This window comes from Aquarana catesbeiana, linkage group LG07 (genome assembly GCF_042186555.1).
Source record: "Aquarana catesbeiana isolate 2022-GZ linkage group LG07, ASM4218655v1, whole genome shotgun sequence".
NCBI lineage: Eukaryota > Metazoa > Chordata > Amphibia > Anura > Ranidae > Aquarana > Aquarana catesbeiana.
The window spans coordinates 271731359-271756143 of record NC_133330.1 but is presented as its reverse complement, the minus strand read 5'-3'; the positions used below and the strand labels follow the sequence as shown (position 1 = coordinate 271756143).

General features: G+C 42.9%; 1 protein-coding gene across 6 annotated transcripts in view; it reads right to left on the bottom strand.

Annotated features, from left to right (window-relative positions):
• Positions 1-24785, bottom strand: part of CACNA1E (calcium voltage-gated channel subunit alpha1 E) — a 1300209-nt gene that overhangs the window by 672594 nt on the left and 602830 nt on the right. The gene's annotated exons all lie outside the window — the stretch shown is intronic.

The window sequence follows — 24785 nt, the reverse complement described above, 5'->3', positions numbered from 1 at the left end:
TCCATTGGTTCTTTTCTCATGTTTGACTTTTTTAACACCTGATAAAGTTTTTACACTGTTTAATTATGCAATAGATTTTAGAACTCCCAACCTTTACTTCTATGTATTGATATTGTTTTACATTGGTATGTTTTTAGCCCTAATGATGGGGCAGCTGTGAGCCCTGAAATACATCTGCTTTACCTTCTGAACCTTTACCTAGATCAATACATTTATAGTGTACTACATTAAAACCTTGGATTGCGAGCATAATTTGTGCCAGAAACATGCTTGTAATCCAAAGCAGTTGTATATCAAAGCGAATTTCACCATAAGAAATAATGGGAACTCAAATGATTCTTTCTACAACCATCTATTCATAAGTCCTTCAGTTTAAAGTCCATATAAAAATATTATAGCAATGTGATAGATTGTGTAACCATAAAATTTCCATATACAAATGGAAGCCTCCACAAAGGGATTAGAAGCAAAATACAGCAGGAGCTACAGAGTATAAAAGAGAAGAGAGGCGCCTCTAAGGCCCCTTTCACACGATCGGACCGTTCAGGTCCGCCTGTCAGTTTTGACGGCGGACCTGAACGGGCGCTCCATGTTAGCCTATGGAGCGTCGGATGTCAGCGGAGACATGTCCGCTGACATCCGACCCCGTCCGATCCGCTAAAAGCAGACGTATGGCTCTACGTCCAGATCCGTCGCTGGCGGATCGGATCGGGTGAGATCTGACAAAAACGGACACGCTGTCCGTTTTCGGCCGATCCCTCCATAGGCGGCAGCGGCGCCTGACAAGCCCCTCCCCGCTCAGTGAGCAGAGAGGGACCTGTCATCCGCCGGCTCAGCGGAGATCAACGGACAGATCTCCCGCTGAGCCGGCGGACCGAGGCGGGCTCCGTAGAAACGGAGCCCGCCTCGTGTGAAAGGGGCCTTAGTGTAGCAATATGGTTACATTCAATGAAGGTACAACATTTAGCAACTCACATGGTTGATGATTAAAAGAGGCACACCTAAGTATGCAGGCATTCGGGGTAAAGCTGGAGCGTCCTCCGTGCTGCCGCTTTCACCGCTCTCAGTCTGAAATTGTGACCGGGAAGACTACCCTGCAGTAGAGAGATCAGAAAGCGAGGCTTGAACAGCTCGTGGAGCGCAGAGCGGAAAGGATAGCATTGATGGCGGTGAGGAGGATGGTCTATGTGGAGAGCTTTACCCCAGATGCCTGCATACTTAGATGTGCCTCTTTTAATCATCAACCATGTGAGTTGCGCAATGGTGTACCTTCATTAAATATAACCATATTACTACACTTAGAGGTGCCTCTCTTCTCTTTTATACTCAGTTGTGACATGACGCTACTTGTATATCAAGACATCGCTTGTATATTAAGTTAAAATGTATTTAAAAATGTTGCTTGTCTTGCAAAACGCTCTCAAACCAAGGTTTTACTGTACTTATATACTTGTGTCACTCTCATCCTTTTTTTTAAAAAAAGGGGGGGTTCCCCCAACACACTGATAAAATAAAAGTTACCTCAATTAGACCTATTGTCCCTGATGAAGACCCCTTTGACACTGGGGTGGTGCGGGTGTTAGCAGTGCTGGCGTTAGCGGTAACTTTAGCGGCACTTTACCGCTGTTATAGCGGCACTTTTCTGCTGCTAGTGGGGTGCTTTTAACCCCCGCCAGTGGCCGAGGAAATGGTTAATAGCGCCCATTTTGCAGCGCTTCGGCAGCGCTGCCCATTCATTTCAATGGGCAGGGGCGGTCCGGGAGCAGTGCATACACCACTCCCGCACCGCCCCAAAGATGCTGCTTGCAGGTCTTTTTTTCCTGTCCTGCAAGCGCACCACCCCAGTATGAAAGCATTCAGGCTTTCACACTGGAGTGGCTTGAGATACGCTTTTCAGGCGCTTTCCAGGCACTATTTTTAGTGTTAAAATGCCAAAAAAGTGCCCCAATGTGAATGGGGGCAAAAACTGTTCTGCTGCTTGAAAAAATTTACACTGATGAATATTCTGTGATCTCCTTATTCTTGAATTCAAATGAATACCTGTGCTCTTTTACTCTAGTAACTTTTGGTCAAAAAATATTTAAAATTGTCCTGCTGCTGCTATACATGGTACTTGTATTAAAGACAAATGTCACCCAATTCACTTAGCTATGTGAAAATTCCCCTTGCCAACTGAAAATGAACTTAACCTAGTGAATGAAGTGATGTCGTGCTGGTGTTAATCATTTAATTATGTACAACTGAAAATCCTGTTTTTTTTTTTAATGTATTTTAGTTGTACATGAGTGGGTATTGTTTGCAAAGAGAATGTTCACTAAGCTTCACCCCATTTATCAGGATAAGTAAAAATTCATTATACAAAGTGAAAATTCACTTTGAAAGTGAACATGCTCTACTCTTTTAGTAAATCACCCCTCTGTCTGCTTTAGGAGCTTTATAGGTCTGCATTCACACCTGCTCAGAGATAAGCAGAGCATATTCCTGGTGACTTTGAAGAGTTTTTTTGGGCGCTTTCCAAGCGTGTTTGCACGTGTATCAAGCTTCAGGCATTTATTTCCTGGGCTGGGCAAGCAGAGGAAAGCAGTTCTATATGAGAAAAGGAATCCTTCAACTGTAAAAGCACTTGCATTATGACATCACAGGCACTCCTATTGAAGTCTATGGGGCCAAAAACACCTGAATACTCTACACTTGTTTGAGTGTAGGACATTGAGGGTAGGGCGACTGAGCGTAAAAGTATGAACAGGGGCGATTAGAAAGAGTAGGTTAGCGGATGTTGAGCACAGTCAGGAATAAGCTAATGATAAGAAAACCGAGGTAAATGGGCAGAAACAATAAGTGTGAATGGGGGCATAAAGAAAAAGCATGCATGCACTATATACAAAGGAAAGGAAACAATGTAATTATATAAGACATCCTGCTTGTCAGTTCCAAGTAGCAAGACAAAGTTTAGTGCAATACCAGTTGCAAAAATAAGTAAAGGATACAAAAGAGTAAAAAAAAACATGACCTACATCTGTTACAATTTGCAATTAACTAAGAATAATGTAGGTAAGCGCATTCATCTCCCTTCCCTCTGTAGGAAACATGTCTCAGGAGGCTGTAGGATATCTTAGTTTAGCTGACAAGTAGAGATTGAGAAGCCCCAAGCTGTAATCTTCTAGACGCTGAAGTGGAGCAGTACTTCTGATAAATAATGCTTTAAAAAATATAAAAAAACTCTGCCTATATTGGACTTTATTGGCATATCATGAGATGACAGCAGATTTCATAAAAAAATTTATTTACATAATTTAAAATTCAAAAAATTGTAAAGTACATATTATTATAGAAGCATCAAAGAACATGCCTGAATATGATATAAATGGTCAACTAACACATCCTAGTATACTTATTTTACACAGCAATAAGTCTGAGGTGTAGTTGTTCAATTTTCCAAGGGTCAAAGCGTTTTGCTAATTGTGTAGCTTCTTCAAGACCCGTTAGTTAAATATCATACTAGCAGCACCTGGCGAGACATCAAAGGCATCGAACGTCTGTGTGGCAGGCACAGGGGCTAAGCTCCTTCATAAGCAACCTAACTGGCTTATAGGTCAAGATGAGCCCAAACAGCCTCTTTATAGAGTGGTTTATGCTGTAGAACTGGTAATCTTCCTTAGGTGTATAGGGCTGTTGTATAAGCATTCAAACATCAGGAGGAACTATATGCCAAATGTCTTTCACTAATCTCCATGAATGCATAAGGGTATATAATCTACCTCTGAAAAGACTAATCCCCATGGAAGTGTCAGTTACTTTAGGATGAATAAAGATTCTCTGCGTGTGTACTCCCGAGAGGTACTGGCATATGATACCACCAGCTGGGTTATATACCCTTATATGCCCTTATGTTGAAGTTCCGGCACCCTGAAGAAGCTGGGGAGAAGATATCATGAGGAACCTCCCAGGGCACCTATCCACTTGAGCTGAGGTAAGTATTCCTGACCTTAGTTCCACTTTAATAATGACAGTGTTGCCTGCAATTGCCCACAGGAAGGATTTTTTTCCCATGCTGGAGCAAATTGGATCATGCTCAGCTGGTGTTGTTTGCCTTCCTCTGGATCAACTGTGGGTATAGGATTGTGTACATGGGATTGTATGATATTTTTTTTGTCCCCTTTTATTGGTTGAAATAGAAGGACTTTTGTCTTTTTCAACCAGACTATTACTACACTACTGCTGTAGCTGCTTAAAAACTCTTAACTGGAGTTTATCTTTTAGTTATTAGACAAGTCTATTTAAATCTGCTAGTACAGCTGACACTACCCTCTCGCAAGATTGACAATGCTGCTGACCAAAAGTGTTTCCCCCATCCAGAGTGGAGATACCCTAAGACAGAAAATGTGTTACTGGCTGGATCACCGTGTGAAAAATATAGGGGAAAAAAAACTAATGCAGCTATAAGGACAGCTAAGTTGCAATATATTCAATTTTTGTTTTTGTACTTAATACCACTTTAAATGTTTAATTTTTTTTTGTACAACTGTCAAAGGTTATTAGGCATTCCCAATTTTCTGTACTGAATGTTGTGGTTTGCTGGGTTGTGATTGACAGATAGCGTGCCTAGCAGAAACAACACCTAACACAAAGTGCATCCACTGACTGATGAATCATCATAGGCTCAGCTTACAGAAAGCATACCTCCACAAAGAGTTACTGACACTGCTAGGCATAACCTTGTGTTTCTATCTATTTTTTCTATCTCTCTGGCCTCCTCAAAAATGTATCCCTGAAGGAATGCTGTATAATGCATTCTACGCATAAATTTAAATTGCTCTCAGATAAATGGAACTTTATCAGTATCATCAATATATAATTTTAATGCAAGATTAAAGAGACGCTAATTCTTTCTTATTCCAATGTACTGTATAAAGCACAAATTTGTCCCTATATTATCTTCTGTCTGTCAAATATTTCCCATGTAGTCCATGTTCTCAGTTATATTTAAAGAGAAGTATGGGTTTGGGGGTTTTTCCCCATCATACTGTACTTACCTAGGTGGATGCAGCATCGGTCCGATGCTGCATCTGTCTCTCGGCGCCTCTACACCAAGAACCGAGCGATCCAACACCATCGATGGCTCGGTTCTCACAGCTCCCCGAGCAGAGAGCTGCTGACTGTCAATCACCACTCTCTGCTCATTTCCTCCATGCTCACTGGAGCGCTGAGCTGTGGAGGGACGGGGAGCAGCCGTCTCAGGCTCTCAGTGGCTCACTAAGAGGCTGAGATGGGTGTTAGTCCAGGCACCTGGTGGATCCAGACTCCCATTGCCAGGATGAAACAGTGCCTGTACTTCAGTCTGCTCTCTGCTGAAAACGGATCACAGAAGTGCAAAAGGAAATGCACTCATGTGACCCATAGGAAAAGCCCAGCCAAATAAGCTTAGGCTGGATGTCTCCTTTAAATTACAGTTTTGTTAGTTCAAATATGTCTTTATTTAAAAGAGTTGTAAACCCTCGTGTTTTTTCATCTTAGTGCATCCTATGCATTAAGGCAGAAAAACTTCTGACACTGAACCGCCCCCCAGCCCACCCGTTTTACTCACCTGAGCCGTTCGTTCCCTCAGCGGAGACGTGCACTACCTCTCTGCCCATTGTCTCGGCTCTTAATTGGATAGTTTGATAGCAGCACAGCCATTGGCTCCCGCTGCTGTCGATCAGATCCAATGATGCGGGTGCCGGGGGTGGGGCAGAGTCCGGCTTTCTGTGTCTATGGACCCCAGAACAGAACAGGTGGAGTCTGGCATTCTGTGTCTATGGACCCTAGAACAGGTGGCTCAGAGTCACTCTGTGCAAAACAAACTACACAGTGGAGGTAAGTATGACATGTTTGTTATTTAAAAAAAACAAAAAAAAACAAGGGTTTTTCAACCCCCTTAACCATGTAAAGGATTGTGGATGACAGCGCTCTGGTAAGATCCACTTCTTTATTCTAGTATATCAATAAAATCATGTACAATACAGCAGAATTAAGACTGCTCAAGCATTTCACTGCTAATGCATTTCACGCTCTAAACCCTGAATGCCAGGGGGCGACTCTGCATCCTGCCTGCCCTGGATCAGCGTTTTGAACTGCCATGGTGAAGGCAGGCTGGCCGCAAACACCACAGCAACAAATGGTGCCACGGGTACTGCCCTGGAGCATTGATATAGTTCTGGTTGCCAGCCTGCTTGCACCATGACAACACATGATGCTGATCCAGGGCAAATTGTGTCTAATGCTTGTGGGAACCCAAACGACACCCAAGGGTACCATTGCATCCTGGTGGAGAAACATTGGCTTAGACTATTCTCTTTTCTGCATGTCCCTCCAAAGAGGGAGCAGGGACAGGGGAAGCAGTAATGGAGTATGTGCAGTGTCAATGTGCTGGAAGGTTCAGAATCAGGTGTGCAGTGGTAGGGGTGTTATCACGCAGGGAGGTTCAAAGTCAGGGGTGCCAGGAGGTGCAGTGATAGGAGTGCTGGGGACTTTCCCATAGGCCTGAATGCAAAAACTATCAACTGGTAAGCCTATTGTGGGCCACTGATCTAAGGTAAGGTCAAGGAGGATTTAGGTAAAATGTAAAGGGGGGGTCATAAGGATGAAGGTATTTGAAAGTATAGTTAGTCTTTAAGACCCCTATATATTGCGTAAAGTGCGTGCACCAACAGTATTCATTTAGAATGGTACCACACCGTACAAAGTACCACAAAGTACAATAGGTGCCAATAGACTCACATGTTCTTTGCGTTGTAGTGCACTGCATTAAAAAAACGGAGCAGTTTTTTTCCTTTTTCCATTGCTATGCATTAACAGCCCATTCTTGATGAAATGGCTGCCCTAATCCAACACATGCTGAATTGTATGCAATAACGCAATAGAATGGCATAGTGTGAAGTGGGTCTTGATATTTTATCAGCACTACTGGAGATGGGGTGTGTGGAATATAAGAACTTGAGAGGGGTTTCCCACAATGCCAGGGAGTAAGTACTTTGAGCTGCTATAGTATATGTTTAGAATATTATCAAATACATTTTAAAGCAGTTCAGAGTTTATTAAAGTGATCGTAAAGCTTAAAAAATGTTTTCATTAAAATAATAAATATGTCATACTTACCTGCTCTGTGTAGTGGTTTTGTACAGAGAAGCCCCGATCCTGCTCTTCTGGGGTATTTCTGGCTTCTAAACCCTCCCCCTGTTGAGTACCCCTGTAGGAAGCCGCTTGCTATGGGGACACTTGTGCATGCTCAATTCTGAGCCAGACTGTTTGTCTCTATTCACAGCCCAGCTCTGTTCTGCCCCCCCCCACTCTCTGCTCTCCCGCTGCTCTCAACCAAGCCTGTGAAGAGGGGAAGAAGAGCTAATGCAGACATGCACAGTGATGGATTGAGACCGAGCTCGGGTGAGTATTTAGGGGGGCGGGGGAGCTACTATTAAAAGTTTTTTTTTATCTTAATGCAGAGAATGCATTAAGGTAAAAAAAAAAAAACATTTACCTTTTCAACCACTTTAAGTTGGACACTTTTATTGTTAAAAGAATAATCAAACACAATATTGAAAAGCACATACAGTGGGTATAGAGAAGAATTAATCAAAATAATCACATTGTGTTTCTTGCAGCCTGAAATGAACTCAGACAGAGCTTTTGTTTTATCCAGCTGTATTTATCCAGCTGTGCAACTTATAACATACAATTAAAAGATATAACACCAACATGTCAGAAAACAGAATCACTGAGTTGTAAAAAGGATCACCCCTTGTGTCAGTAATTTGTTGAACCACCTTTTGCTTTAATTACAGCCTTTCATTTGTTGGGATATGTCTCTACTAACTTTGCACCTCTAGACTTTGCAATATTTTCCCACTCTTCTTTGCAGAACTGCTCAAGTTCAGTTAAATTTGATGAAGACCATTTGTGGACTTCAGTCTTTAAGTCATTCCACATATTTATAATGGGGTTTAAGTCTGGGCTCTGACTAGGCAATGCAAGGACATTCACCTTTTTCTCTTTCAACTTTTGTGTGGTCATTTTTGCTGTGTGCTTTGGTAAACCTTCTTCCCATTGTCAACGTTCTGGCAGAGGGCAGCAAAGAGGGCAGGTGAAGGTCTTTGTTTAGCAGCAGTAAAGGGTAGTCTTTATTCCTAACTCCTAAGCTGGAGAGTGTTGGGGCCTATTTTTGCTAATGATAATAGTCCCAGTCAAGCCTGCAGGCAGCATTAACACTACTAGATGTCTGTATGGTCAGTTCCTAAAGGACTCAGTTTCTCTAGCAGGTGATATTTCCCATAGCAGCAGCTCACCAGTCCCAGTGATATTGCAGCTCACCATCCTGTCAAACAATGAGATTGCACCCTCATAGCAAGTGGAAGTTGTTTCTTGTACAGCCTGGGAAAATGCACCCCTTACCCTCCTTCTGCGGAGTCTGGTGGGGACTGTAGTTCAGGCCCCATTACTTTCAGTGGGCAGCGCTCCCAAGAGGATGACATGCCCCATGATCCTTTTCCAGACTTTCCTAATTGGTCCTTCTGCTGCTTGCCAGGAGGGAGGGGTGCAAGTGGGGGACCACACACAGAACTGCTCTGAAGTTGCACAGCAGGGATGTTCAGGTTGAGAGGTGGCTTCTGCACACACAGCCTGCTGTTTACACAGACCCCTGCAGCGGGAGGGGGGTGGAGGAGCTAAGGATCAACACAGCCGGCAAAGCACCTGGCTACATTAGTGACAGATACTTCCTGTACTGGGAGCAGATTGTCGGTATTTGCTACAATCACTGCAGGTTATAAGAGATCAGCAGCACTAAATGCCAGGTCCAGTCTAGGGGTAGTGTAGAGTCAGGCACCAATATCTGGCACACGTGTAGTAGTGACAGAAAAGTAATAACATTGCTTTGCTACTACACATCTGTGGTAGCATTGACATTTAAAAGTATACCAGTGCCATCAACAACAGTTATACCCAGTGGAAAGCAAATCCAGAGTGGTGCCTGCAGCGAGTGAGTCTGTGTTAGAATGTGACATAACCTTCTAATTTCTGACCCCATCAGCTCACACTATCCTCCTACCCCCAGCTTCTGCAGTGCCTTACACAGAAACTGTAATCTCTGGTCTGAAAGCTCACCACCAACTGATCTGCCTGACCTCTGCTGCTGGCTAGGAGGACACCATCAGGAGTAACAGATGACAGCTTGTTGTAGAATTACCACTCCCCACCATGCCTACAACCAAACCCCCACTGTATCAAAATCTCCCCCATTACCACTGTGCCTGCCCCCCCATCCTTTTCACCACCATGCCTAAAGCCTCCATAGCGCTCCACATACCAACCTTCACACAACACTGAGACTGATTCACATTCTCCTCCTCCCAAACTACATCTGCACACCAACCCCCACTCTCAACTCTGCACCTGACCCCCATCCACCCCCCTATTCTCACCACCTCTCCCACATGCCCCCCACTTCATTTGCCACTACACCAACATCCACCTTCGCACTTGCTGCCACTACACCAACAAAATCTTTAAAAAAATTAAATGACAGAAAAAGCATATATACCAATCACTAAATGAAAAAATGGTCTGTGTTTGAATCTGTGCACTCACTCCTGCCTGCATGTCAAATTTTGATATTCGTGTCCATGCAGCTGCTGCTCCTGCATCCACTTCTATGAGCTGGCTGCCCACAGCTCCAGGGTGGATGCACACGCAGCAAAAAAGCAGCTTAGCATGGAGGATGGGTTTCATCTAAAGGACTGGATGGTAATGGCATAGACTTCAATCAGGATGCCAGAAACCAAAAGTCTGGGTAGGGATACACTGGCGTGGGGCAAGGAAGGGATAATTCAAGAACTGGGTAGGATGGATAAGGATATCCAGCAGAATGAGCGGATGGATCTCATCATCTGTCTAAATGAGCCCTTAGAGAATCTGGAAGTGGATATACATTGCCTTAAAGGAAATACAAGATATAGCATTGCCACTGAAAGTCTAATGACTCAATAAAACCTCTTTCCTATGGCAGCAATCACCTAGAGACGATATTGAGCCACCACCTCCTTAATAGGTTGAGACACCAAGTCTAGTACTGTCCTCTTTGAAATGTCAACCAGTGCTCAGGGCTTGAGATGAAGAAGAACCAAAGACCTAGACAGGGAGGGGAGAAGGAAGATGTATTGCTAACTATGGTTACCAGGATCCGTTTAACCTCTTTAATTAAGCCATTTCAGTGTTCAGAAGAAATGTGAACAGAACTTATTTCTAACGTATAAAAAATCCTATCATAATGATGACTTTATTATCACGTAATGACAAGTCAATTAATGCAGAATCTTTTTCTCTCATTCTGCTCGCTGTTGTAAAGCATCTTCTTATGGACAGAAACCCATCAAAGCCCCATTGGCTTCAGTCTCTAATTGCCAGAGATAACTGACCCTATTACTCTCCTGAACTCTGACCCCAATTATATGGCAAAAGAGCCTCTGCACCCGCCCCTACAGAAACATGTTTCAATACAGTTCACATTAGCTTTAACATGTTTCTTGCTGGAATAACATCACTGACTTATCCTAGAAACCTTAGTGGTCATGCTCAGAAAAACAAAAAGCACTCTGTGATAACCCCTAGCAACCCTTTAAATTTAAATTTGACCAGTATGATCACAGTACACAGGATTGGTTTTGTTTCTATGAGTAGACTGCACATTTTGATTGCAGGAGTGCTTTATTGAAAAAGATGGAAATTAGAATTGCTCAGTGATGCCAATACACAGGAGATTATGCACACTAATTAGAGCAAAAGTGCAGCAAGTACCCAGAGAATCCCAAAGGGATCAGTAATGAAAACTTATCGACCTTAAATATAAGTTTAGCATTTTTTTTAATTAAAAAAATAGAGATGTGATAGATATTAGAGTGTATGCATAGCCCAATGGCATTTTTTACTTTTGGATAGAGTACGGAATGATTAGAACTTCTGCCAATGTTGTCTGTGTCTCTGTTGGGCAGATTTATCCTGTCTGTTTGTCCAAGTGACTATTGTTACTGGGACAGAAAGTGATGAGAAATTCAAAATTTTACAGTTGTCAACAGAGAACAAAAGGTAATGGGGAATCTTCCAAACAACTGTCAAAGAGGGTAATTCTCATCACTGTAAAGATTTCATCTCACTTTCTGTTGTTTCTTTGCAACAGGAAATTAATGGGCACCCTCTCAATGCAGGCAGTCAAAAGTAAAAAAAAAAAATAAAAAAAAAAAGGAAAGTGGCAATGACAGCTTTTACACACACTCCCAGTGGCTGAATACATGTGTGCTTTATAGGCCAACTATTAACGTTCTCCTAGAGGTGATTTGGGTTCAACTGTCCTATCTGTGGGCCTGTGACCAGCATTGAGGGAGTTGCTGGGTAGGGTAGAAGGAGCTCAGCAAACTTCTTTTCGCTGATCCTCCCTGTGACAGACCCAACCAGGACAGAGGCTTTTGGAGGGGACTGCAGGGTGGCCTCTTGCCTCTTGACTATGGGCCCTGACTTTTAAGGGAGCACTACTCTTTGGGAGGTGTGTGCCTGTGGGACCCTTGGAGTGGTCTTGCTTCAGATTTGGGTCCATGTCTCCCCGAAACACACAGATTTGCGTCCTTTGTGCCTAAATCAGTAATGACTTCTTTAGACTATGAGACTCAGAGTATATGTTAATATAATCAGCTTAAACCAACCTGATACTGGGGTCTCCTGCTATAGTCTGTTTATTAAGGTGTTATGTGTCTGAGTTTTAATAAAGGGAAGTGTCAGTTCCAGTTTGCACCTAAGCTAGTGTCGTCTAGATCTTGGGTGCAATATTCAGCTATAATATCTTGATCCAGAGTGGAGGAAACTATATCTTGATAGGCTGGGTGCTGGATGGTTCCTTCACATTTGGTGGCAGCAGTGGGATCTGCTTCCTCCCTATGAGCAGTCCAAACCACCAGCTGGACCCAGCGTTGGGTGATATTGAAGAAGTGTTCCAGGAGCCAGTCGCCATAGAAGCGGAGTTCCAGTTCCAGTTTTGCACCAAAACTAGAGTCGTCTAGACCTTGGGTACAATATTCAGCTATCATACCTGGTTCCTGGTTCCAGACTGGAGGAAGCTATATCTTGACGGAGGCACCCAAGCTGGGTGCTGGACGGTTCCATCATACTCCCTCTAATGAATGAACCAGGAAGTGACTTGTATTATGTTACTTCTAGGTTTAGTGCTCAAATTCCCTGGGAGTGCTTGCTAGTAAAAAAGCAAGCTTCAGTGGAGTGCAGGGGAGACATTGGAGTTCACAAACTTTATGCTATCAAATAGGGGGCTATTGATCCCCTATGTGAAAGCAATAAAAGTTTAATAAAATTAAAGTGACATAAAAAAAAAACAAAAAAACAGGAAGATTTTTTAAAGCCCCCCAACCCAACCAGGTCTCATACTCTAAAGACCTTTAAGAGTTTTTAAAGCTATGGATAATTTTGGGTGTCAAAGTTTGTTGTTGTTTTATGTACAATTTTAAGGTTTGACATGTTGGGTATCTATTTTCTCAACACAACCTCATCTTTTATATTTTACCAATGAATGGGTAATATACTGTGTTTGTGTAAATTAAAATCAAACTCAATGTAGTTTTTAGAGAAAATATTCATAATAGCAAACTGTTGCTCTAATATTCTGTGACATAAAAAGTTGGAACTACCAGCCTTTTATTCACCAGGGTCTCTGCTTTCATAAACTATATATAATTTGGGGGTTGTAACTAATCTTCAGGCCTAGATGTGCACTGCATTTTACCATACCAAATACAAAATGACAGCGAAAGGGTTAAAGCAAACCTTCACACAGGAAAATTACTTTGCACCTTTGTAATACTTCCCCCACTTCTGTGAGCAAGAAGCTTTTATTTTCAATCTTATTTTTCTTCATGGTTCAGGCCACCCCTCACCTCCATTCTCACCTAGCTTAAATTAGGTGAACCATGCTCCTGGTGTCACAGAATATCACAGAATGCATCAGCTTCCACACTGTGGCCAGAGGAGACAGGACTGGTGGCACTCCATTATGGGACCGGCTGGTAGAATCCATTAGAGACATTTAGCTTCCGGTGACATAGGAAATAAGATGGGGGAGCAAGACAAAATGTATGGCAGCAGAACAGCATATTATGGAAGGTTAATGCTGGAATTGCTGGTCTTGTGAGTATGTTTACAGTGGATACCCTAGAAAAAAAAGGTAAGAAGGGATTATAAAAAAAAAAAATTACAGAGGGGGGCATGTGCCAGGCACATCTCATCATAAAAACCAACTACCTGAGCATCTCAAAGCCTAACTTAGATCTCCTCCTTCTCTTGCACAAGTGAGAAAGCCTGTTGGACCTAACTGGATAGACAGCAATAGCCTAGGGTGCCTCCATACAAGAACATGCTGCTCACATTTAAGAAAGTGAATTCATAACAAGAAACAAATGCCACCACCTCAAGGGGCCTGTGCATACTTTTAGCTATCCCCAGTGTGTTCTTTTATCCAGTTTAGGACTTCCATTCCCTAACTGGAGCTCTAACCCACTTTTTCCCACACCCATTATTGATCTGTTCTGTATTGGTCGCTAGATACCTGCATATGTTTTCTGCTATTAACATTCTAAATACAGGTGAACTGGGAGCAGAAAGGAAGGAGTGTTAAGAGACTGCCCTTGAATAACTTTACTGCCTCTCGGGAATTTTGGGGGTGAAATGCTCCACAATGGCTGCAGCTGCACAGGTCAGGAAGCTAAGTAACTCTTTGTTAAGAATATGTGAATATTTTAATGTGCAGAACCTGGCCACCGTTCTGCTTTAGGTTTTGTATAGCAAAGTAGAGGTTTGAATGTATCAATGATTGAATTTCCCTCAATGGGTAGGACTTTTAAGGCACAAATAATAATAATATTTTAAAATCTTTAAATTTAAATAAAAATAATAAAATGTAAAGATTTTAAAATATTATTATTTGAGCCGTAAAAGTCCCACCCAATGGCTGAAATTCAAACCTTAATGCTTTAGGTTTTGAATCATTACCTTAAACTAGTGGTGGAACAGCAATCATGATAACTCCATTGCTGTCCACTTGAAGATTAAGGTCAGCTTAAAATAATAATGATCATTATTAATCATTATTAATTGATCCTTTTTATTGATCATGAACAATGATCATAATCAAGCCTTGGTATACATTAATATTTTTGTTATTTAAGTGGATTTGTCTACTATATATTTTCCCATCCCCCCCCCCCCATGTTTAATCAGTGGATGTTTATTGCTACCATGTTCTATTTCTATTTTATATGTTTTTGTTACAGTGTGAAATTCACAGATGGCTGCTACCAGTACACTTAATTTAAAAAAAAAAAAATGTATTTGTAGATATGAGTGTAAGGTGTACAAGATTTTTTTTTGTATTTAAGAAAAAGGTACTAACATAATAAACAATAATTGTTTCTCATCTGTAAGAACCTCACAATTGTTCAGAGCTTCTACAAGCTGTAATAACTTAGGATCATCAATATGGACAGTTAATAAGATACTATTTATTTTCAACAAGATACTCACTTAAAATTAATGGTAAATTATTGTGCTTCATAGCTAATTTCCATAACCAATTACATGAAAAATACATTTTACAAAAGGTTAAACCATATGCAAAACAAAAAAAAAAATCTGATGAAAAAAAATGTTTACATAAAACGCTTCACTGAAGCTTCAGCGCATCAGGCCCAATGGGCTTTTTATACTAGCATTATATAAACATCGATGGTTTTCAAAGAACCCACAGTAAGCAATTAAGATAAATTATCAGTAATTCTTTGCAAACATACAGCATTACTTGGACAGCATTGGGTGATCTAGGTTACTGAATATTGTAAAATGAATTATAAGGCTTGCTTAATTAGGTAAGAATTATGTGGAAAGTGCAAGGGCCAATAGGAATGAATCAGAATTCATCTTTCACTGAACTGACTTTGCTTAACTGAAATCTGAATCCCTACTAGAGATTACATCATTCTACAAACAAACACGATGTTCTTATCTTGTCATGCTATCTTATGGTCTGTCTGTCCTATGTCTGTAGCTGCAAGGCTACTAACTATATTATTCTCTAGAAAATGTAAAAAAAAACCCATCTTTTATGACATTTATGGGTACAATAGGGAAAAACTGATGGAAAAAAATAGCAATAGCCATGTTGCTCATAGCTAAGGTCTGTTGCTTTCATATACTGTCTAGTTAATTGTCTAGTATGATTGGTTCCCTTGGGGAATTTCTCCTATGGTTTTGTTTAATAACCCATTCCTATAGTTAGTATGTTACGTATAATGACCATTGGTTTTTCAAGCCTAACTATGTTCTAACACAATAAATTGTTTCATGTAGTCCTTCAAGGAAGAATGTCTCTTGACGGTCAATAAAGCTGGAATTTTGATACAATCTCAGGAATTTTCTCTCCAAGGAATAGATTTAACCTCACAGACTAATGGAACTCAGCACTTTCCTACACAATCACTGGCAGTAGATATGGTCAGAAAAGGCTACGATAATTACTCCCTTGGCAGATATAATTATCCCAAAGGAATGTGTTTTTTATCCTCAGGTTCTCCAAGAATAATTAGAATCCATCTAAAATCACACATTCCAGGAGTAGTGTCCAATGATACAAAAATAACCTCTATTAGACTTCTCTGTTATTACGAGATGAGAAAATTTAATTGAAGGTTTAGGACAATAATTATTCTACAATTTTTTTCTTAGAACCTGGGCTGTGGTAAGATATTAGTTTGCCCAGGGCAAAGATTTCATTAGAGGCCCTTACATTAAATATACCGAAAAAGTGCATTTTTAGTATATTGCGATGCCATAATCTTTAGCTATGTGTATTTAAGTGTGCAGGAGTGTGCAGAGCCCAAACTACAAACAGAACTAACATACAGTATGTATGACCAACAATTAACATGTAGTATATTGCAGCTTACACCTTATGTGGTAGCTTCATATTTTTCCTCTTTCATCTCTTTCCTTTCTTTTTACCTGGTAATCCTACCAAGGGACTGTAGAGTAATTTACTTTTGTTGAGCGACAATAACTGAACATCTTTCAAGGCAGGAGGAGCATTGTCATCTTAGGATGCCCACTTTAGATTACAGGTGTCAGGGAAGATGCATGCATATGTGCAGGCGCATGGTTCCTATAAGCCCTGTTCGTGGACGTTTAGCGGGAGGATTGGCGCTAGGCGGGCTATTTAAACTGCACTAGTGCTTTGTGTCAGTGCTGTCTGGTCTATTATGTTTCTGAAGCATCTGTACATTTGTTCCTGTATCGCTCACCCATTGCCGACCCAATCTGCTCCTGACTTTGCCTGAACTCTGCCTGCGCTGACCCCTGAACTAAGCTTTTGCCTTATCCTTCTGCTTGTCTACCTTATTGTTTACCAAACCCGGCCTGACTTCTGACCACTCGTTTGCCTGCTGCCTATTTTTGATCTGCCCGCTAGTTGCTGACCTGGACTGTCTGACATTGCCTTGGATCTTCTCCCTGCACCCGATCTAGCCATAGTTGTGCCTGTCATAATCCAGCGTGCTACCAGCCAGCTGCCCCTGCACATCCAGATGCACATCAGCACCCACCAGCAATAGTCTTACCAGGCACTCGTGCCACTCTATGCTCCTCCAGTGTTCCCTGTTACATTATCAGGGTTCCTGAGCCAGAGCTGTAAGAGGGGGCTTCCTCTTCACCAGTGGTTCTCAACTCTTGTCCTCAGGACTCACTAACAGGCCAGATTTTAAGTATTACCTTGGGGAGATGCAGTTTAGAATACTGCAATCACTGAGCAGCAAATTATATCACCTGTGATGTATTTCAGTTATCTTGCAAACCTGGCCTGTTAGTGGGTCCCGAGGACAGGAGTTGAGAACCACTGCTCTACACTTTGGGCTCCATCACCGGGTACGTTACATCAAGTTGACATACCAATGCACAGCAAGCTTGCATGTTCAACCTAAGTCCACTGTCTATGCCCTGCATAGCTGTATTGTGCAAAGCTTTATGGGATGTGTGGTCCAGCAGGAGCTAACCACATTATCAACAGAAGACTATCACCCTTGGGTGGAGTATGGAACAGGTGGAAGGATCCAGTCACAGGGCTTTTATACCTTACTTTAAAGTCCACTCCTTAGTCCCAGAGGGGTTGCCCTCCTCTGTGTTACCATACAAACCATCCAATGTTCATATCCAGTAAAGGATTAACATTATGTGATGATTAATGGAAACCTGAAAGAAATCTAGAGGGTGCCATTGTTGACCATGCTAGCTACTTGCATGCAATGCGGATTCTCTATTTTCAAGATATTCAGAGCTACAGACTGAAAAAAAGAATGCATCAGTGACTGAGAAAGAAATTAAGCCATTAGGTCAGCATGACAGTCAGTAACTAGCATTTTCAGAAAAAAAGTACAATGGCTGCCTTCAGGTTTTTCTCAGCAGAAGATATCTGCAGTGTTTCCTGCAAAGCAGTAGCAACTCACAAATTGATTTTACTTGTTGCTCGCCATTGCTTTTTATTGGGTATTTTAGAAATTACCCTAACTAAATTATTTTCTGAAATAACACACATACACTTTATTGTCAAAAGTATTGTGACACCTGCCTTTACACGTACATGCACTTTAATGGCATCCCAGTCTTATGCCCCGTACACACGGTCGGATTTTCCGATGGACAATGTCCGATCGGAGCATGTTGTCGGAAATTCCGACCGTGTGTGGGCTCCATCGGACATTTTCCATCGGATTTTCCGACACACAAAGTTGGACAGTAGGAGATAAAATTTTCCGACAACAAAATCCGATCGCGTCAATTCCGACCGTGTGTGGCCTGTTCCGACGCACAAAGTGCCACGCATGCTCAGAATAAATTCCGACACGGGACAGCTCGTTCTGGTAAACTTAGCGTTCGCAATGGATACAGCACTTTCATCACGCTGCAATGTTCAAAATGGTTTAATACAGCGCACTCTCTTCTTTATAATGTGACAAGAATTAAGTAGTTTTGATGCTCATATTCACACACACACTTCTCACAAACTTCTTTCGTTACTATTTATCGGAATTCCCTCAATATATTTTGATTTCTCAATATATTTTGATTTCTCACATCTGACAACATTTTTTTTTTTTTTACTTTAATGTAGATTCTTTTTTTGTGTTTCTCTTTTTTAATTGTTTTTTTTGGTGATTTTGATTTGTACTCCCGAAAATGTTTGTGTGTTTTTTGTGACAAGTTCCCACAACACCATTGATATGTTGTTCTATTTAACCTGTAGGAGATTGTTTGGTGTTGTTGTCCCTTGTTAATTTCACATTTTATGTTTTTAGAAATGTACCTGAATCGTCACCAACAAACTGTCCTTTTTGGATGAAAACACACACAGGAGAGTATAATTTACCGAAAAAAATTTTATTAAGGGGTCACAACTATAAACAAAGAGGGAGGCAATGCTGGAGAAACTGCCGAAATTGGCGAAGCCTTGTACCCCCAGGGCAGACATCAATTATTTAAAGCAAAATTGGTGGCCTGAGGAGTCCATATCTAAGGGAGGGCAGTCTGGTCCAGAAGTCCCAGAGATCCGGAAAGCAGCAGATGACATCTGTGTCCCCAGGCTGTGGTCATACGAGAGACTGCATCTTCTGTCAGACCAGACTGAAACAAGGGCAATCACTCTCAGGTCTTCCTTCCATGCTTCCTTCCAGGCTTTGGCTGTGGTGGTGGAGTTGTGGCAGCAGGAGGAGGAGGAGGAGGAGGATCGTCGATCTCAATGACATCCGTCTTTTGTGTCAGTTCCCCACTCTCCCCCTTACGTAGGACTTTATAAATCAGGTCCTCATAGATCTTGCGTTGGCCCTCCTGCATGCCCTGCAATTTGGTGGCAGCCATGCAGGCAAAGGCCTCTTCAGGACTGGGGAAGGCTCTGAGGGACGCCGAAGCCTCCTGGATCAGCCTGTATGCTGAATCCTGCACAGGACTGGGAGTCATCTTCCTGGCTCGTTTATGTGGCAAGCGGAGGGGAGGAACCTGAGACTCAGTCAGGCTGCGAGTTGTCCCAGGCTTCTCTTGGCTGCCACTTAGCCCCGCCTCCTCCTGGCTGACACTAATCCCCGCCTCCTCCTGACTGCCACTAATCCCCGCCTCCTCCTGACTGCCACATTCCACAACCTCCTCCTGGCTGAGGTCTTCCTGTGTATGAAAAAGGGACATAGTTTTAGTATTTTTTACATCAATCACACACAATTTTCACCTCCTGACTGCTGCAAATTGAATGTTAACAAATATAACTGACTATCATTCTGAGCCCAGCATTTTGCATTCTTGTCCCAATTTTGGGTGCCCACTACTGTCTATTGATATGTAAAACACTTTTTTTAATCAGCAATTAGTGATCAATAATAACATCTAGTAAACATAATTTATTTATTGCCCAGAAATCTGTAGAAGAATGCTATACCTGACTCCAGCTGGGCTCCTCCACTTCTTCCTGGCTGGAAGGCCCAGGTTGGACATCAGAAGCCTCAGCTGGGATGGAAGGAAGAGTGGAAGGAAGAGTAGAGAGGGATTCCCTGACTTCAGTGGGGTCTGACAGAAATCGCAGTCTCTCATAGTACCACAGCCTGGGGACATAAATGTCATCTGCTGCAGCTCCAGATCTCTGGGAATCTGTGACCTTCTTGCGCTCCCTCAGATATGTGCTCCTCAGGCCACCAATTTTTGCTTTTAAATAGGGGATGGTTGCTGTGGGGACCACCGGCTTCACCAACTCCAGCAGTTTCTCCAGCGCTGCCTGCCTCTTCTGTTTGTGATTATAGTGGGGGTGTCTCACTTGCCACAGACAGGGCAGCTCCCTGTACTTGTCAATGAACAGGGGCAGGAAATTGTGGTTGTTGAACCCATCCATTTTCTCTGCAAGACACAACACAAGACAAACCCTAATGTCAGGCCAAACTCCCCTAATCTTGTTACAATATAGGCTTCCATTTCGAAGCAGTATAGGCCCAAGTTTAGATCCTACCTTCGTTAGCACGATCGGCGTCTCCGATGCTCCTTCCTCCGCCCACAGATCGTACGTAAGACGCGTGCGTTACGATTTATACACACTGCGCATGCGTATAACTCCGCCCGCCCCTGACGTTCTTTCTAGTCTATTCCCCGCCCCTTTTTGTTCGGCGCAGTGGAGGAAGAGCACATGGCGGATAGACAGCAGGATCGTGCTAATTACAGCAAGGAGGAGGAGGAGGAAAGGCCGGAGCCTGAAACGTCCCGATCCAGAAGGAGATTAAAGGACTCAAATATGTCCTTTAGGGAGATGTTGGAGATGGTGGACATCCTGAAGAAGGCCGACTATGATGGAAAGTATGGGCCTTACCCCAACCACAATGTCCGAAAGGCCAAGATCATGGCGAAAGTGGTCAGGAGTCTGCACCGGAAATTAGGGGTACGACAATCGAAAGATCAGCTCAGGAAGCGGTGGTCGGACCTGAAATTACGAGAACATGAGCAGTACAGAAAGATCCGGAGAGTGCTGCAAAAAAGTAAGTATTTGTGCTGTGTTCCTATTCTTTTTGTGTTTATTACGTTCGTGCTGCTCCATGTGCTTTTAGGAACTGTTGTACAGTTTAAAATGGCAACTTTCATGTTCATGGGCACATTATTCGTTCGGATCACACATTTTTATTTCGGACGATAAAATACCATTGTTTAGGCCATATGCATTTGGCCACCATTTTGACGCCCTATACTTGTCTTCAAAGAATTGGGTTGTGTAGATGGCTTTGTTACTAGAATGAAATGCAAACTAGATTGTGTGTAAGGAGAGGACACCGAGCAGCTGTTTACACATCTGGACACTGGAACACTAGTGTGGGACACAAGAACACCATTTTTATTAGGGGGGGGCACACAGGTGCTCCAGTGTATACTATAGGGGGGTCTCCATCTGTGAAGCTTGTACTAAACAGGTAAAGTATTGCAGCTTGACAAAGGACACTAAAAAATCTACATCTTGGAACTCAGCTAAAATAGATAATTGTACCCCACTTCCAAGCAATGTTTCATCTTTATAGTTCTGCCATCAAATATCTGTGTGCTAAGTATACCATTTTTGTTTTACATAGGGGAGAAAAGACTCGGAGGACACCCCTCATCCGAGGAGACCAGAGCCCCCCCCCCCCTGGAAGAAGGGGAAATCCCCCCAACACAAGATGAGCAGGAGGAAGAAGACATGGTGGAACTAGTCACCACAACAGGTGAGTGTCTGCAACCACAGGCTCAGATAAGAGATGGATGGCGGCATTTTTTGGGAAACCTAATTTATTTTGGGGTTCCTCTCTTTTTAGGTGATCGTGAGGTTGTGGATGAAGATCCTTTCACTTCCGAAAGTGCCCAGATCCTGATCGGGGAGATCATGGGGTATAATTTACAATTGGAAAACATCAAGCAAAACATCAATGATGTTATTCCAAAATATAAAAACATCATTGATGTTTTGGGGCGAGTTTAAAGCCCCTCCAAATCACTTTCTTCTTTTGTGTGCTACAATGTGCAAAATGTTTTTGTGATTTTTCCCAAAGCCAAATTTGGAGGATGCACACAGTGTGTCAACATGTGCTATCTGCCATCACGGGAGATCAATGGATGCGTTTTGGGGGTGCAACACCTTCCTAAATTATAAAGTAGCGGTGAGGAAGGGCTTTCTCCCCCAAAACACATCCCTTGATCCCCCGTGATGGCAGCTAGCACATGTTGACATTCGTAAATTGGTGTGCATCTTTCAAATTTGGCTTTTCCTGGGGTGATTTCACCCCATCTGAACGCAATATCAAACACAGTTCCTAAATACTCATGTCTGATATTGCCTTCAGGTTCTACCAAATGTGAACTTTGTAAGATCAAGATTTGTGTCTTTCTTGTGGGTTTTACACAGGCCTGTTTTCTATAAAATGCACATTTTGATTTTGGATAATGACACCACAAAAATTGTTATACAACAAACATGTCGGTTTGTCCGAAAAACCTTTGGTAAATGCACATGTGATTGTGCTGGTATTAAAAAGATTGTTCATCAAGAATGTGTGGATTATTGTCTCAACGCTACAACACTTTTGGGGTGATGTAATTGTTGTTTTATGAGAAAATGGGGGTAATTTCCTAAGGGCAAATCCACTTTGCACTACAAGTGCAGTTTCAGTGCAGTTGCAAGTGCACTTGTAGTGAAAAGTGTCTTTGCATTTAGTAAATAACAGCCAACAGTGCTTTGTATAAGGTTACACAATCACGACATTTTCTGCACTCCACACATTTCTGTCAGGGTCAGCTAAAACAAACACAAGCAGCAAATGTCCACAAAGAAGAGCCTGGGGGGAGATGCCTGTTGAGAACTTGAGGTCCTGCAGGCTTCTCCCTGTGGCCAAATACCGCAAGGTAGTGACGAGCCTCTGCTCCGCAGTGATGGCTTGCCTCATGCAGGTATCCTGCCTGCTGATATAGGGGGTCAGCGAAGCCAACAAACGGTGAAATACGGGGTCCGTCATCCTGAGAAAGTTCCTGAAATCATCAGGATTATTCTCACGGATCTCACGGAGCAAAGGCATATGAGAGAACTGGTCACGCTGAAGCAACCAATTCTTGGTCCATGAACTCCTCCCCACCCTGTTCATGGACTGGACTTGTGTCAAGGTCAGGACCCCAACACCAAGCCCCCGCACAGCACGAACTGTACGAGGAGTACGTATACGAAACATGGCTAGAAAACGGTCGGCTGCTCAGAACGAAGTAACAGAACGCACTGAAGAACAGCAAGGCCTGTGAAGAGCGACCTGAAAACCAGTAACGAACGAACAAGAATACAATGACTACTTAAAGTCACGCGGAACTTGCTTGCACGCACTGAAGAGCAGATATAAACCCACAAGCACAAACTGAACAGCAGAAAACGATCTGAAAGCCACGAGTCTGAAAAAGCGCGAATCGTCTCTCACCAAACTTTTACTAACACGAGATTAGCAAAAGGAGACCAAAGGGTGCCGCGCTTGGTTCTGAACCGGCCTTTTCTAGTCTCGTCGTACGTGGTGTACGTGACCGCGTGGTTGTCGATCGGAAATTCCGACAACTTTGTGCGACCGTGTGTAGGCAAAACAAGTTTGAGCCAACATCCGTCGGAAAAAATCCTAGGATTTAGTTGTCGGAATGTCCGAACAAAGTCCGACCGTGTGTACGCCCTATTAGTCTGTAGGGTTCAAAATTGAGTTGGCCCACCCTTTACAGCCATAACAGCTTCAACTCTTCTGGGAAGATCGTCCACAAGGTTTAGGAGTGTGTCTATGGAAATGTTTAACCATTCTTCCAGAATCGCATTTATGAGGTCAGGCACTGATGTCGGACAAAAAGGTCTGGCTTGCAGTCTCCACTCTAATTCATCCCAAAGGTGTTCTATCGGGTTTATGTCAGGCCAGTCAAGTTCCTCCACCCAAAACTCACTCATCTATGTGTTTATGGACCTTGCTTTGTGCACTGGTCCAAATCATTTGGTGGAGGGGGGATTATGGTGTGGGGCTTCTTTTCAGGGGTTGGGCTTGGCCCCTAGTTCCAGTGAAGGAACGCTTAAAGCATCAGCATAGCAAGACATTTTGGATAATTTCATGCTCCCAACCTTGTGGGAACAGTTTGGGGATGGCCCCTTCCTGTTCCAACGTGACTGCACACCAGTGCACAAAGCAAGGTCCATAAAGACATGGAAGAGGCCAGGCCGTTTGAAGGAATTTGGGGGCCCCAAGTAAAATGAACATGGAGGCCCCCCCACCCGCACGCACGCAAACCCTACAGGAATCACAGCATATCGATACAGTTTAAGTCTACCAATACTTTATATAAATAAAAAAGGTTTACAGTGCAAATACTGCTGTTGCATATGTGCATAAAATTTGAACATTTTCAACAATTGAACATTTGCAAAAAAACACCACTGTACCATTGATTCAAAAAAGAAGCAATAAGATGGAAATGGGATGGTAAAGAAAGAAGAAAATGGAAAGAAAGCTATGGTAATTGTTTTTATTATGGTCAGCAAGCTACCAAATTTTTATTACTAAATGGGTCTTGATGACTGCCCCCCCCCTTACTACTCCCCCCCCACCGTGTTCTTTTTAACCCCCCTCCCTACCGCGTACCGCACAGCAGGAGATTCAGTTTTCTGTTCCCGGCCGGCCAGACTGAGAGGAAGTGAGCACTCAGTGTGTGCACTTCCTGTCAGTCCGGACAGGATCAGGAAACTGAATCTCCTGTACCGCGCGGACTGCAGGAGGAAGGAAGAGGAGCTCGGCCACGCTACAGGCTGCAGTTTATAGGAAGCGGAGGTTGGCGGCGCGGCTGGGGCCCCAGGCCAGCTCGGGGCCCCAAGCAATTGCTTGTTTTGCCTGTCCTGTCGCGATGGGCCTGGATGAGTAAGTTTGGGGTGAAGGGACTTGACTGACCTGTCCTTCAAATAAAATAAGTTCTTTACCTCCTGTACAAGAAGACACATCAGGATATGAGATGAAATCTATCCGACATGAGGGCAAAGTCCTTAAGTGAGAGTTGTCAAACAACAAATTTATTCAATGGACGATTCCACTTGTATTCCATTGGATTAAAAGCAGAGGCGTTGCTATGGGGGTGCGGCCCGCACCGGGTGACACCCACCAGAGGGGTGACAC